General features: G+C 46.0%; 1 long non-coding RNA gene across 1 annotated transcript; it reads left to right on the forward strand.

Moving 5' to 3' along the window:
- The first annotated feature begins 10,112 nt into the window (after window positions 1-10,112).
- On the forward strand, window positions 10,113-12,651 carry LOC135530033 (uncharacterized). Its single transcript, XR_010453788.1, has 3 exons — window positions 10,113-10,205; window positions 10,785-11,798; window positions 12,064-12,651. It is a non-coding gene; the product is annotated as an uncharacterized LOC135530033 (long non-coding RNA).
- Window positions 12,652-12,957: the final 306 nt, after the last annotated feature.

The raw sequence follows: 12,957 nt of genomic DNA on the forward strand, positions 1-12,957 counted from the left end.
GATGTGGGGGTGGGCGCCATCCTGTCCCAGCGTAGCTCCACTGGCGGTAAACTGCATCCCTGCGCCTTCTACTCTTGTCGTCTTTCTCCAGCTGAAAGAAACTACGATGTGGGTAACCGGGAGCTTCTCGCTGTGAAGCTTGCCTTGGAGGAGTGGCGTCACTGGTTGGAGGGAGCGGAGCAACCGTTTGTGGTCTGGACTGACCACAAGAATCTGGCTTACGTGCAATCGGCTAAACGTCTCAACTCCCGTCAGGCCCGGTGGGCTTTGTTTTTTGGACGCTTCAATTTTTCCCTGACGTTCCGACCTGGGTCGAAGAACGGGAAGGCGGACGCCCTGTCCCGGATGTTCTCCAAGACGGAGGAGAATGGGGCCAAGACTGAGACGATTCTTCCCCAGAATGTTGTCGTGGGAGCCGTTACATGGAGGATTGAGGAGGAGGTGATGGCGGCTCTTCGGACACAGCCCGGGCCCGGTAACGGTCCACCCGGTCGGTTGTTCGTGCCTGAGTCGGTTCGTTCTGCTGTCCTTCAGTGGTCCCACGCCAGCAAGATAGCTTGTCACCCTGGTGTTGCTCGGACTATGGCTCTACTGCGCAGACGATTTTGGTGGCCTGCCATGGGAGAAGATACCCGGAGGTTTGTTGCCGCTTGTCCTGTTTGTGCGCAGAATAAGAGTACCAATCGGGCCAGCTCTGGGCTTCTTCACCCCCTACCTATTCCCCGGCGACCTTGGTCGCATCTGGCCCTGGATTTTGTCACGGGGTTGCCCTCTTCTGTTGGTAACACGGTTATTCTGACCATTGTGGATAGATTCAGCAAGTTTGCCCACTTTGTTCCCCTCTCCAAGCTGCCTTCTGCCACTGAGACGTCCGAGATCCTGGTTAGGGAGGTGTTCAGGGTCCACGGGTTGCCCTGTGACATTGTTTCTGACCGTGGTCCTCAGTTTACCTCTGCTGTCTGGAAATCCTTCTGTTTGGCCATTGGAGCTACAGTCAGTCTCACATCTGGATTTCACCCCCAATCTAATGGTCAGGCGGAGAGAGCCAACCAGAAGATGGAGTCCACGCTGCGCTGTCTTGTTTCCTCTGATCCCACCTCTTGGTCCTCTCAATTACCCTGGGTCGGGTATGCTCATAATACTCTCCCTTCATCTGCCACTGGGATGTCTCCCTTCCAGTGCCTGTACGGTTACCAACCTCCCTTGTTTCCTTCTCAGGAGCGGGATCTCTCGGTTCCTTCTGTCCAGACCCACATTCGTTGTTGCCACCGCACCTGGCATCGGGCCAGGAAGGCCCTCCTTAAGGTTTCTGACCGGTATCAGATCCAGGCGAATCGTCGCCGTATTCCTGCCCCCGCTTATACCATCGGAGATAGGGTTTGGTTGGCTACACGGGATCTTCCTCTACGGACTGAGTCGAGGAAACTGTCACCGAAGTTCATTGGTCCGTTTGTAGTGGAAAAGATCATTAATCCTGTTGTGGTCCGACTCAAGTTGCCTGCTACACTAAGAGTACATCCCACCTTTCATGTCTCCTGCCTCAAGCCGGTTCTCCTCAGTCCTCTGTTGCCCCCTCCTCCTCGTCCTCCTCCTCCTCGGATGATCGGAGGTGGTCCTGTCTACACAGTGCGCCGCATCATGGACTCCAGACGGCGGGGTCGAGGGTTCCAGTATTTAGTGGATTGGGAAGGATATGGTCCTGAGGAGAGGAGTTGGATTCCTCGGCGTCAGATCCTTGACGATGACCTGCTTCGTGACTTTTACCGCCTCCACCCTGGCGCTCCGGGTAGTCCGCCCGGTGGCGTTCGTCGGAAGGGGGGTACTGTCACGAATCCCGTTTCCTGAGTCTGTTTTTTGCCTGTGTTCTGTCCTGGAGTGTTTTTTCCGGCGTCCTGGAACGCACCCTGTCTGGTTGCCGGGCAAGGTAGCCAGTTGGGAGTTCTGATTACCCGCACCTGTATCCCATCAGCTATCTGCATACCTGGTCCTGATCATCTCTCCTCTTCATAAGCCCGGACCTGACATCCATTCCCTGCCGGATCGTTAGCCATGAACAGTATGTTGTGCCATAGTATCAGCCTCAAGTTGGATAGAATTTGTTTTGTTGTTTTTTATGTATTGCTTGCCTTAAACTTACCTTTGTTTGTTCTGTCTTCAGTTCCTCACCCGGATCATTTACCCCATTCCTGTCTGGTCGTCGGAGGATTCCGCTACCCCATTGGATCCACCTATTTACTCCCATCAACTCACCATCGCTGCCCGCTACGCCACCTGGATATATCTACCCATTCACATTCACTTGTAAATAAATACTCACCTTCTTCCTATTCTCCTTGTCCTGGTCTGCTTCTGGGTTCGATTTTGAAAAAACGTGACAATTTCAGAAACAATGCACGCACACACACACACACACAAAGTCGAAGGGGTTAGAACCACAGGGTCAGCCACAATTTATTTTAAACATACATGCATTGTGTAACCGCTCTGAAATTAACACATGCATGTGTACAGTTAGGCTTTGAAATCAAACACACACAACAACAATGGGATTGTTCACTAAGTCTGTAAGGGATTTTGATTTGATTTTATTCAATGGGGGGAAATATGCACTGAGTACATCCCAGGGGATAACACGTTAAAGTGAAATTAACTTTTTTCCAATATTATACATGTGGTTCAGCTTCAGATGTTCCACCCTGAGCTGTACAGGCAACAGACCCACTGCTTGGAATTAATTTCCTCCAACATGTGTTCTGGGGGGAACATTAAGCAGATACCTAATGATGTTTGTGACTAAGTGGTATTTGACCTGTGTTTAGTGAAGCTTACAGACAAACAGTTGACATGGAAGTGAACCCTGTCACTGTTTCACATTGAGGCCTGAATTACTCAACCAACATGAGATAGAGACAGAGAGACAGAGGGGGGGGGGGGGGGAGAGAGACAAAGAGGAGTGGGGGAAAGGGGGGACAGGAAAAAGAGAGAGACAAAGAGACAGAGTGGGGGAGAGGGGAGGGGGACAGGAAAATAGAGAGAGACAAAGAGACAGAGAGACAGAGAAGGAGTGGGGGAGAGGGGGGAGGGAAAGGAAAAGAGAGAGACAAAGAGACAGAGAGACAGAGAGACAGAGTGGGGGAGAGGGGAGGGGGGGAGGAGAGAGGAGAAGAGACAAAGAGACAGAAAGACAGAGAGACAGAGAGACAGAGTGGGGGAGAGGGGGGAGGGGGAGGAAAAGAGAGAGACAAAGAGACAGAGTGGGGGAGAGGGGAGGGGGAAAGGAAAAAAGAGAAGAGACAGAGTGGGGGAGAGGGGAGGGGGGACAAAGAGACAAAGACAGAGTGGGGGAGAGGGGAGGGGGGGAAAGGAGAAGAGACAGAGAGACAGAGAACAGAGAGAGTGGGGGAGAGGGGGGGAAAGGAAAAGAGAGAGAGACAAAGAGACAGAGTGGGGGAGAGGGGGAGGGGGAAAGGAAAAGAGAGAGAGACAAGAGACAGAGTGGGGGAGAGGGGAGGGGGAAGGAGAGAGAGACAAAGAGACAGAGTGGGGGGAGGGGGAGGGGGGAAGGAAAAAGAGAGAGACAAAGAGACAAAGAGAGAGACAGAGAGACAGGGGAGTGGGGGAGGGGGAGGGGGAAAGGAAAAGAGAGAGACAAAGAGACAGAGTGGGGGAGAGGGGGAGGGGGAAAGGAAAAGAGAGAGAGACAAAGAGACAGAGTGGGGGAGAGGGGAGGGGGAAGGGGAGAGGAGACAAAGAGAAGAGTGGGGGAGAGAGAGAAAGAGAGGACAAAGAGACAGGTGAGAGAAAAAGGGTGAAAAGGTGCAAGAGTCCATTATATCTTAACTCAAACCCACCTAACAGCAACTTTTCACATTGTTCAACACCACAGTGAAAACAAATGATTCTTGGATAAGTGAAGTTACTGTTAATCATGAACAATGCTCTGTCAAAGCACCTGCCACCAGAGGGGAAATCTCAAGACATTTCTATTCATCAGTCTGAGACGCTGTGATTCAGTCACTCAGAGAGATGGAGGGGATTGTCTGAGTCTCTAGAAGATCAGGACGGACCAGGGAGATTGTTCAAGATTGACGTATAAATTGGTAGTGGTATAAAGTAACGAAGTAAAAATACTTGAAAGTTCTACGTAAGATGTTTTTTGGTATCTGTACTTTACTTCACTGTTTATATTTTGGACATATTTGGATATTGGATATATTTTACTTCACTGTTTATATTTTTTTTACTTTAACTCCACTACATTCCTAAAGAAAATAAGTCGTTTTTACTTCTATACATTTTCCCTGACTCGTTACATTTCGAATGCGCAGGCAGGACCACAGTATTTTATTACCTTTATTTAACTAGGCAAGTCAGTTAAGAACATATTCTTATTTTCAATGATGGCCTAGGTGGGTTAACTGCCTTGTTCAGGGGCAGAACAGCAGAGTATGGTCCAATTCACGCACCTATCAATATAACGTGGTGTCATCCCTACTGCCTCTCATATGGCGTACTCACTAAATACAAACACTGCATTTGTAAATGATGTCTGAGTGTTGGAGGTTTCTGTGACTGATTGCCCTTAAATAAAAAATAAATAACATTTGTGCCTTTGGTTTACTTAATATAGGACATTTGATGCAAAGCATTTACTTTTACTATTTACTCAAGAATGACAATTTATTACTTTTTCCACCACTGTACTTAAGAACAAACACCACCCAAAAACTATCTCTTTGTATTTGCTTCATTAGTCCTTTGTTGACATAGTCCCAAAATGTCACAACTCAAGTTTTCAAGATATGTAACTTTAAAAGAAAGAAATCATCCCCGTATGATGCATTTAGCATCATATGATGTGAACTGCTTCATACAGGGATGATTTCTGTGACTCTGGATCAGAAGGTTGCATGTTTGATCCCATTCGTGGACACTATTTTGTTTTTATTTGATTTACCATATCCCAGGCCTTAACCCTTACCATAGGGAATGAGTGTCTTAACTTAATGTATCCCAAACCTTAACCCTCACCTTTACCCTTAACTTAAAATCCCCCTATCCCAAACCTTAATGTTCAACCCCTATCCCAAACCCTCACCTTTACCATAGGGAATAAGTGTCTTAACTTAATGTTCAACCCCTATCCCAAACCTTAACCCTCACCTTTACCATAGGGAATGAGTGTCTTAACTTAATGTTCAACCCCTATCCCAAACCTTAACCCTCACCTTTACCATAGGGAATGAGTGTCTTAACTTAATGTTCAACCCCTATCCCAAACCTTAACCCTCACCTTTACCATAGGGAATGAGTGTCTTAACTTAATGTTCAACCCCTATCCCAAACCTTAACCCTCACCTTTACCATAGGGAATGAGTGTCTTAACTTAATGTTCAACCCCTATCCCAAACCTTAACCCTCACCTTTACCATGGGGAATGAGTGTCTTAACTTAATGTTCAACCCCTATCCCAAACCTTAACCCTCACCTTTACCATAGGGAATGAGTGCCTTAACTTAATGTTCAAACCCTATCCCAAACCTTAACCCTCCCCTTTACCATATGGAATAAGTGCCAGTGAGACTGCGAGATCTTGTTGAGAGGGACTGTTATCAGAAGGTAAGAGTAAGCAGGCAGAAATTGAATAAAAAGTCACATGATGTACTTTATAGATTGACTCATTCTCCCATTCTTGTATTATGGCCTAACCACTGGGAAATAACACTGGATTGTAATGCTTCAAATAATGTGTTTACAGTAGGACTGCAAGGCATTACCAAAATAGTTCACTGACCATTCACACAGCTGAGAAATTCTTCATGTTGGAACATTTATTTGAAAAGTTCTCATGTTGATTATGTAAACACTGTAAATACCAGAATATAATTTTTCTTCTTTGTATCTGGAATTAGGGCATAAGCCTAAACTTTAGGGCCTAGCTGTATGTGTGCCACATAAATGGTACTTGCTTTCAGCATGGCCAAATGCTTTCAGGAACTTTCAGTTTATTTAGAATTGTTTTAATTGAACCTTTATTGAACTGACTTTCCTAGTTCAATAAAGGTTCAATCAAAATAAATACAAAATATCTGAATTTTGCTCTGCCCTGAGTACCCCTGAAGTACCCCCTAAAGTGCATTTTCCCAGTAGGCCTATGGTCTCAGGAGTCTTCTCAAGTACCCCTTGTAGATAGGCTAATTACCCCTAGGGGTCCTAGTACTCCCTGTAGATAGGCTAATTACCCCTAGGGGTCCTTGGGATACCACACCTAGTTGGTGGTACAGTAACAGAAAAAGGTTGGGAACCATTTTCTATGTTTGCAGGTTAGGGTTTGGTACAGGCCTCAGATTTTCACTTTATTATGTAAAGTCGGGCGGTTGCAGATGGGGTTTTAGCAATTGCGGGCAGGTGTGGTGAACAAACAGCTGACCGACACATTACTTCTGAATACCTTTTCACACAGATGACCAACAGACGAATCTCATCGCCTGGCAAAACTGAAGCACTGTAAGAGTATATAAGGAGGTGTGAACTTACTGATTCATGTTTCTGGGGGAATTGGGTGGAAGTCACGTGGCTCTCCGTCAGTGTCCTGTTGTTTTGGCAGGATTGACAGTTTGCCTTTCTTTTTGGTTGACAGTTAAAACAGTGTTACTTACAGTTAGTCACTGACATCGACCAGAGTAGTGCAGCGAAGATACAGGACAGATACAGACCTGCAACTGAGGTAACAGAAAAAGTGCATGTATTTGAGGACGGCTCATAATAGCGTCTGGAATGGAGCGAATGGAATGGCAGCAAACCATGTGTTTGATGTATTTGATACCATTCTACTCACTCCGCTCCAGCCATTACTACGAGCCGTCCTCTCCAATGAAGATGCCACCAACCTCCTGTGATTAAATCCAGATAAAGTTGAATATGATGAACCTAATGCAATGAACTCCATGGATATTGATGATGACGATATTGATGATGATTGTCAATGTAAGATCCGACAAGCCCAACAAGAAGGTTGGAGTTGGTGCTCAACATTCAGTATCTTTTCAGTGGTGGAAGGAACCCTTCGGCGTTGGTGCAGTGTGTCTGGGGCTGCTGTGTGCTCTCCTACTGGCTGGGATCATAAGTCTGTTAGTCTATCATAGAAATCAAATGACCAGTTACAACAACCTGGCTAAAGAGAGAAACCAGCTGCAGAAAAGCCATAACAATCTGACTGAAGAGCGAAACCAGCTAGAGACCAGCCACAACAACTTGATTAAGGAGAGAGACCAGTTACAACAACCTGGCTAAAGAGAGAAACCAGCTAGAGACCAGCCACAACAACTTGATTAAAGAGAGAGACCAGTTACAGAGTGAAACAGAAAGACTGAAACAGTCTTTAATGGTCAAAGGGTTTCTGTTCGCAAGAATGGATGAAGTCTGGCTTCAGCTGTTACTACCTCACCGCTCTGAATGGAAACTGGGAGGAGAGCAGATTGGACCATTGCTTTCAGTTATAAATAACCTCCTTTCTTATTATCTTCTCTTTTGTCCTTCCCTCTCTTCACCTCTTATCTCCTCTCCTCTCTTCTGCTCTCTCAATTCTTCTCCCCTGTTCTCCTCTCATTTCTTACCCCCTCCTCTCCTTAAATTTCCTTTCCCCTTCTCCTCTCCCCTCTCCTCTGCATCTGAAGCCCCAGATCCATTCTACCAGTCAATGCTCTATCAGAGCAGCTGATGTCTCTTGGTGAACCACAGGTGGCACCAAACACACATCCTGTAGGCAACCTCCTATCAACTCAGGATCAACCCAAAGAGAGAGCTTTGGGAAATATGTTCATACTCATCTTAGACATCTCTCTCTCTTGGTCCTGCACATGCACATGCACATGCACATGCACGCACACACACACGCACACACTCACACACACACACACACACACACACGCACACACACACACACACACACACACGCACACACGAAAGGGTTGAAAGCAAAGGGTCAGCCGCGGTGCAGCGCCTTTGTAAAAAGCAGAAGTGAAAGGTCTTTTAATGCGCTCTCTCTGCCTCTCTTTCTCGTAAAATGTATATATGACCATCTAGCATGGTTTCAGCTATATTCCCCTGCCAGCTACTTCTCTCCAGCAAATCCTATTAAAGCTCTTATCATACACATACACACATCCAGGCTGTATCACATCCGGCCGTGATTGGGAGTCCCATAGGGCGGAGCACAACTGGCCCAACTTTGTCCGGGTTTGACCAGGGTAGACAGTCATTGAATTTGTTCTTTACTGACTTGCCTAGTTAAATAAAGGTTCAATGAAAAACAAATAAAATAAAATACATTTACTCCTTTCAGCCATTGGAGAGCTGACTGACAGTTTGAGAGACAGTGGATTAAGATAATATATAATGGTTAAAGATTACCCCATATTTTTCTGTTATTGGTAATGGACACTTGACCTAGGGCTCTCATTCTTAAAGACACAAATCTCTGTATCTCAACACCTGCACATTGTTTGCAGACATGCATGTGTACAGTTAGGCTGTAGACAGGGTGCCAGGTTAGACACTGGCACACATGACTGCAGGCACGCAGACACGCACACACAGAGAGAGAGAGAGAGAGATGGCATTGTTTAAGGTAAGTGACTAAGTGTTTGACCTGTGTTTAGTGAAGTAAAAAGAGAGACAGACAGACAGTAGACATGGAGTAGAACTCTGGGGACAGGCCCAGTTTAGTCTCTCTGTCACTGTTTCACATAGTAGAGACCTGACTGACTCAGCCACCAGGAGAGACAGAGAGCAAGAGGGAGAGATAGAGATAGAGGGAGAGAGAGAGGGGGGAGAGAGAGAGGTAGTGAGAGAGAGAGGGGGGGGGGAGGGGAGAGAGAGGGGGGGGAGAGAGAGGGAGAGAGAGGAGAGAGAGAGAGAGAGAGAGGGAGAATATAGATAGGGAGAGATAGAGAGGGAGGAGGGCAAGCTGTACAAGCATTTGATTGGGCTCCCTTGGAGGGTGGTTGAGGATGCCTGGTTGTCCCATATGGATGAACCCTGCTTGTGCGCCTATTGAGCGCTCTAAAAGCCTCCACCGATAGGGTCATCATGTGAGCCAACAGCCATGTAGCATGGAACACTAGCTAGAGTGTAACACAATGCAGCATGGAACACCAGCTAGAGTGTAACACCATGCAGCATGGAACACCAGCTAGAGTGTAACACCATGCAGCATGGAACACCAGCTAGAGTGGAACACCATGCAGCATGGAACACCAGCTAGAGTGGAACACCATGCAGCATGGAACAACAGCTAGAGTGGAACACAATGCAGCATGGAACACCAGCTAGAGTGTAACACAATGCAGCATGGAACACCAGCTAGAGTGAAACACAATGCAGCATGGAACAACAGCTAGAGTGGAACACAATGCAGCATGGAACACCAGCTAGAGTGGAAGACCATGGAACAAACAGACTTAACACTGCTTAAGGACAGGCAGCTCCATGTCTCTGTCTGTCTCGCTCTGTCTGCCTGACTGTCTCTATATGCCTGTCATTTGAAGTGAAATATTACATAGTATCCTTGTAAAGATAATGAATATGAGGTTATAAAGTGCTGAAGTTCCTCTTTAAACGAAGTTGGCCACCGGAGTTTCACATGGCGTGAAGCAAACTATTAAAATCTTCTGAGAAAGACTCAAACATACATTTCCCACACCAGGCAGGTATCAATTGATAAGCCACAAAATGTGAACCTTTTGCAAAGTGATATGCGTCACGAACTATGAATCATACATTGCGTTCGATGCAAAAAGATATGCATCAAGAGTATTGATGCACAAGTCAATAGATTGTGTTCATTGCAAGGAAGTTGGGGATAAAGCAGCAACACAGACCGACCGACAGACAGACAGACAGACAGACAGACAGACAAGTGGCAAGTATTTCCGGGATCGTACAGTCCTGATGTAAAAAAAGGCCATTAGTTTGCACCTGACCTTTCCCAGAGTCCCGTTAGGGTGGATATCTCTCCATCTCAGCTGTCAATCAGAACTCTGAAGTTTCAGCCAATCAGCATGCCCGAATGCACATTTGAACACTGCACCCGCCCACTCTAGCTCAGAGTGTTTATGTCGTTCCAAGAAGACGACGCAAGTTTTGGCTTGCTACCAAGGTTTTTCATTGTGTTTACCAAGAAGATTGTGCGTGCATCCAAGAAAGTGAGTTGTGGGGTTTATTGTTGGGATGTTTTATGCTACGCAATGATGATTGACTGCAAGTCATTTACCTTAAGTTACCTTGTCACATCTGTAACTGTATTAAAGTAATGTTCTTATCCTGCAGCGTATGTATATTTCAGATACTCCATGTTGTTTATGTTGCATAAGTGCCAGTTTCACCTTGATTGCATGAGCATCTGCGCAGTAGATGCATATTTGTCTAGAGTAATTTGTATAGTCTGTATACCCATGCTAGCCATTATGGTTGCCATTTGCAGGTGCCAGGGCAAGCCTCTAGAACAGTCTAGATTAGAAGTTTCAGAACTGGAGCTCGTGTAGGTGCAGTATAATTTATGACCCCAGAGACAGATCTGATAAGATCCCCACCAGGCCTGAGAGAGAGGGCCATATATCTAGCTTGTCAGACTAGTTAGCTCTCTCTCTCCAGTGAGATGTTTATCCACATGTTGATATGCTGCGTGAATATCCCTATTCAGGTGTAATGTTAGGACATTCCTTCCTGTGTAGATCTTCCTATTGTTTAGTTTCCAACACTGTGTATCTCTTCTTATCTTTCAGAACCACAAGTCCATTTCTTGTAACCACAAAGATACTTCAATGATGTGTGGGTTTGTGCAACTGTGTGGTGGTGACCTAGAGAATAAAGCTCTGGATATGAAAACATCTGCCTGGTTTCTGCCGGACTGCCTGTAGTGGGTCAGACCAAAGTACAGCCAGCGTTAAGTCATTAGCTGGTGAGGGTTCAGAAGCCAACCGCTCAGATGGCTCCAGCTGGCCCTTTTTATACCCAGTTACTCGTTAACAAGGAATTCTGGGATCGTACACTCCCAATTACTGTGCATGAACTGAAACTGACGTTTTCTGGTGTCTGAACTGCATGACACTTGCACTTGGAAAGAGGAGACGTCATAGCGTCACGTCAATACACACCCAACCAACTAGCTAGTACCACTTACGTTGTGGTGGGAATATTTGAATTTCTGTGTCAGTTAGCGAGAGAGATCCCTAGATCCGTAGACACCTCCGTAGACATCCACTCACTGCCTGTCCGCAACATTAGCTGTGGTTTCAACGAGAAGACTTCAAGACTTTCAACAAAGTCGACTTCGAAGGACTTCAAATGAACCATGGTCTAGGAACAATTTACACAGTAGGTCTTATGTTAGTGTGGTGGTTGTACATTTCAATGATTTACTAGCTAGCTAACGTTAGTCAGCTGAATTAAGTGCCAGAGATGAATAAACATATTTTAGCTAGCTACTTTGTGTTAAGCAAGAGTTTAGGGGTTAGTTGTTGCAAGGTCCTTGAATGCCTTATAAAATAAGCTGTTTATCAAGGTAATAAGACTTACGAGCACACTGTGTCCTATTGCAGGGAAGTGATGTGTTTTGTTTTTGTGAGTGTAGGGAAAAACCTGTGATCGATATTGAAGCATAGAGGTGTTTTACGGAGACATGAACAATTATTCTACTCCATATCCCTACACACCAGTCTCCTCTGCTACCTCCCAGGGAGGAGGAATACCCTGAACTCCTCGTTCTCACAGGACTCAGGCTAGTACGCTGTTTCCAGGTCAGTCTTGGGGGTGACCCGCCTGAGGTGATATTTTGGAAGATTATTTTAAAATAAAAAATGTAATAAATAACATGAGGTTATGGCTGAGCATTTATACACACATTGTTATTATAAAAATATATATATATTTTTCTATTCATTAGGATTGCAATCAATGTGGCAACTTTTGTATTATCAAAACCTTCTTTCTGTCATTGTGTTTCTGTCAGACATGTTGGATACAACACTGGGTCGTTGACCAGCACTGCTGTCTCTTCCTCAGCCCGGGCATGCAAAGCTCCCTGTTACCCAGAGGACCCCCATGCACCTCCTCAGCTATCACATGGGTCGCCCACGTACCCCCTACTGCCCCCTTAATGAGCCCCAGGTCTACCCCACATGCAATACCACCCCCTTCACTCCAGGACGAGCAGCCCCCTCTGGCAGACCGGTACAGAGAGAAGGACAAGGACAGAGCGGGACAAGGACTCAGGAGTGAGGTATGTGCCAGTAGGATCAGCTCTAGAAGGTCATCTTACCAGGAGGCCAACTCTTCCTCAAATGATTCGCACCACTCTGAGTGAGAGTGAGGGGAGAAGGGCTACAGACGGGACAGACTGGGCTCCAGAGATTTCCGCAGACACCGTATCCACCACTCCCACAATCATAGCAGCAGTAGCAGAGCAGCCATGACAGCAGGAACAGAAACAGCGATTACTCCAACAGCTCCGATCCCACCACACCCCTCTGCTTCCCCCACTGCACCCTCCCTCCCTCCTGCTGCATCTGTGATAGCCCAGGACTGTGGCCAGGATGGCCCGGCCAAGCCCAAACGCCATGTGTATCTAGGGCTGAGCGATGTGGCCAAAATATCATATAACTGTATTTTTGATGGTATGTTGGTTGTTGATGTTTCTGAATACTAATAAAGTTCTAAATATGCTTTATGGGCAGTACATGGCCCTAGGATGGCAACAAATGAATTCTAAGTGGTTTTAATGTGCTTTCTCCATTCAGATTGCTTTGCTGTTCAATCAAACTTCAACCAAAAATAATAGAAAAACAAAATGAACTATTTGTAGAACATTGCATAGGAATCAAAATCCTAATTTTGTAACTTACTCTGGTTATCGACCAATGATTTCCATTTGCATAGTTATTTGTTCAATTCTCGAGT

Source organism: Oncorhynchus masou, unplaced genomic scaffold (assembly GCF_036934945.1).
Source record: "Oncorhynchus masou masou isolate Uvic2021 unplaced genomic scaffold, UVic_Omas_1.1 unplaced_scaffold_1239, whole genome shotgun sequence".
In the NCBI taxonomy this organism is placed as follows: domain Eukaryota; kingdom Metazoa; phylum Chordata; class Actinopteri; order Salmoniformes; family Salmonidae; genus Oncorhynchus; species Oncorhynchus masou.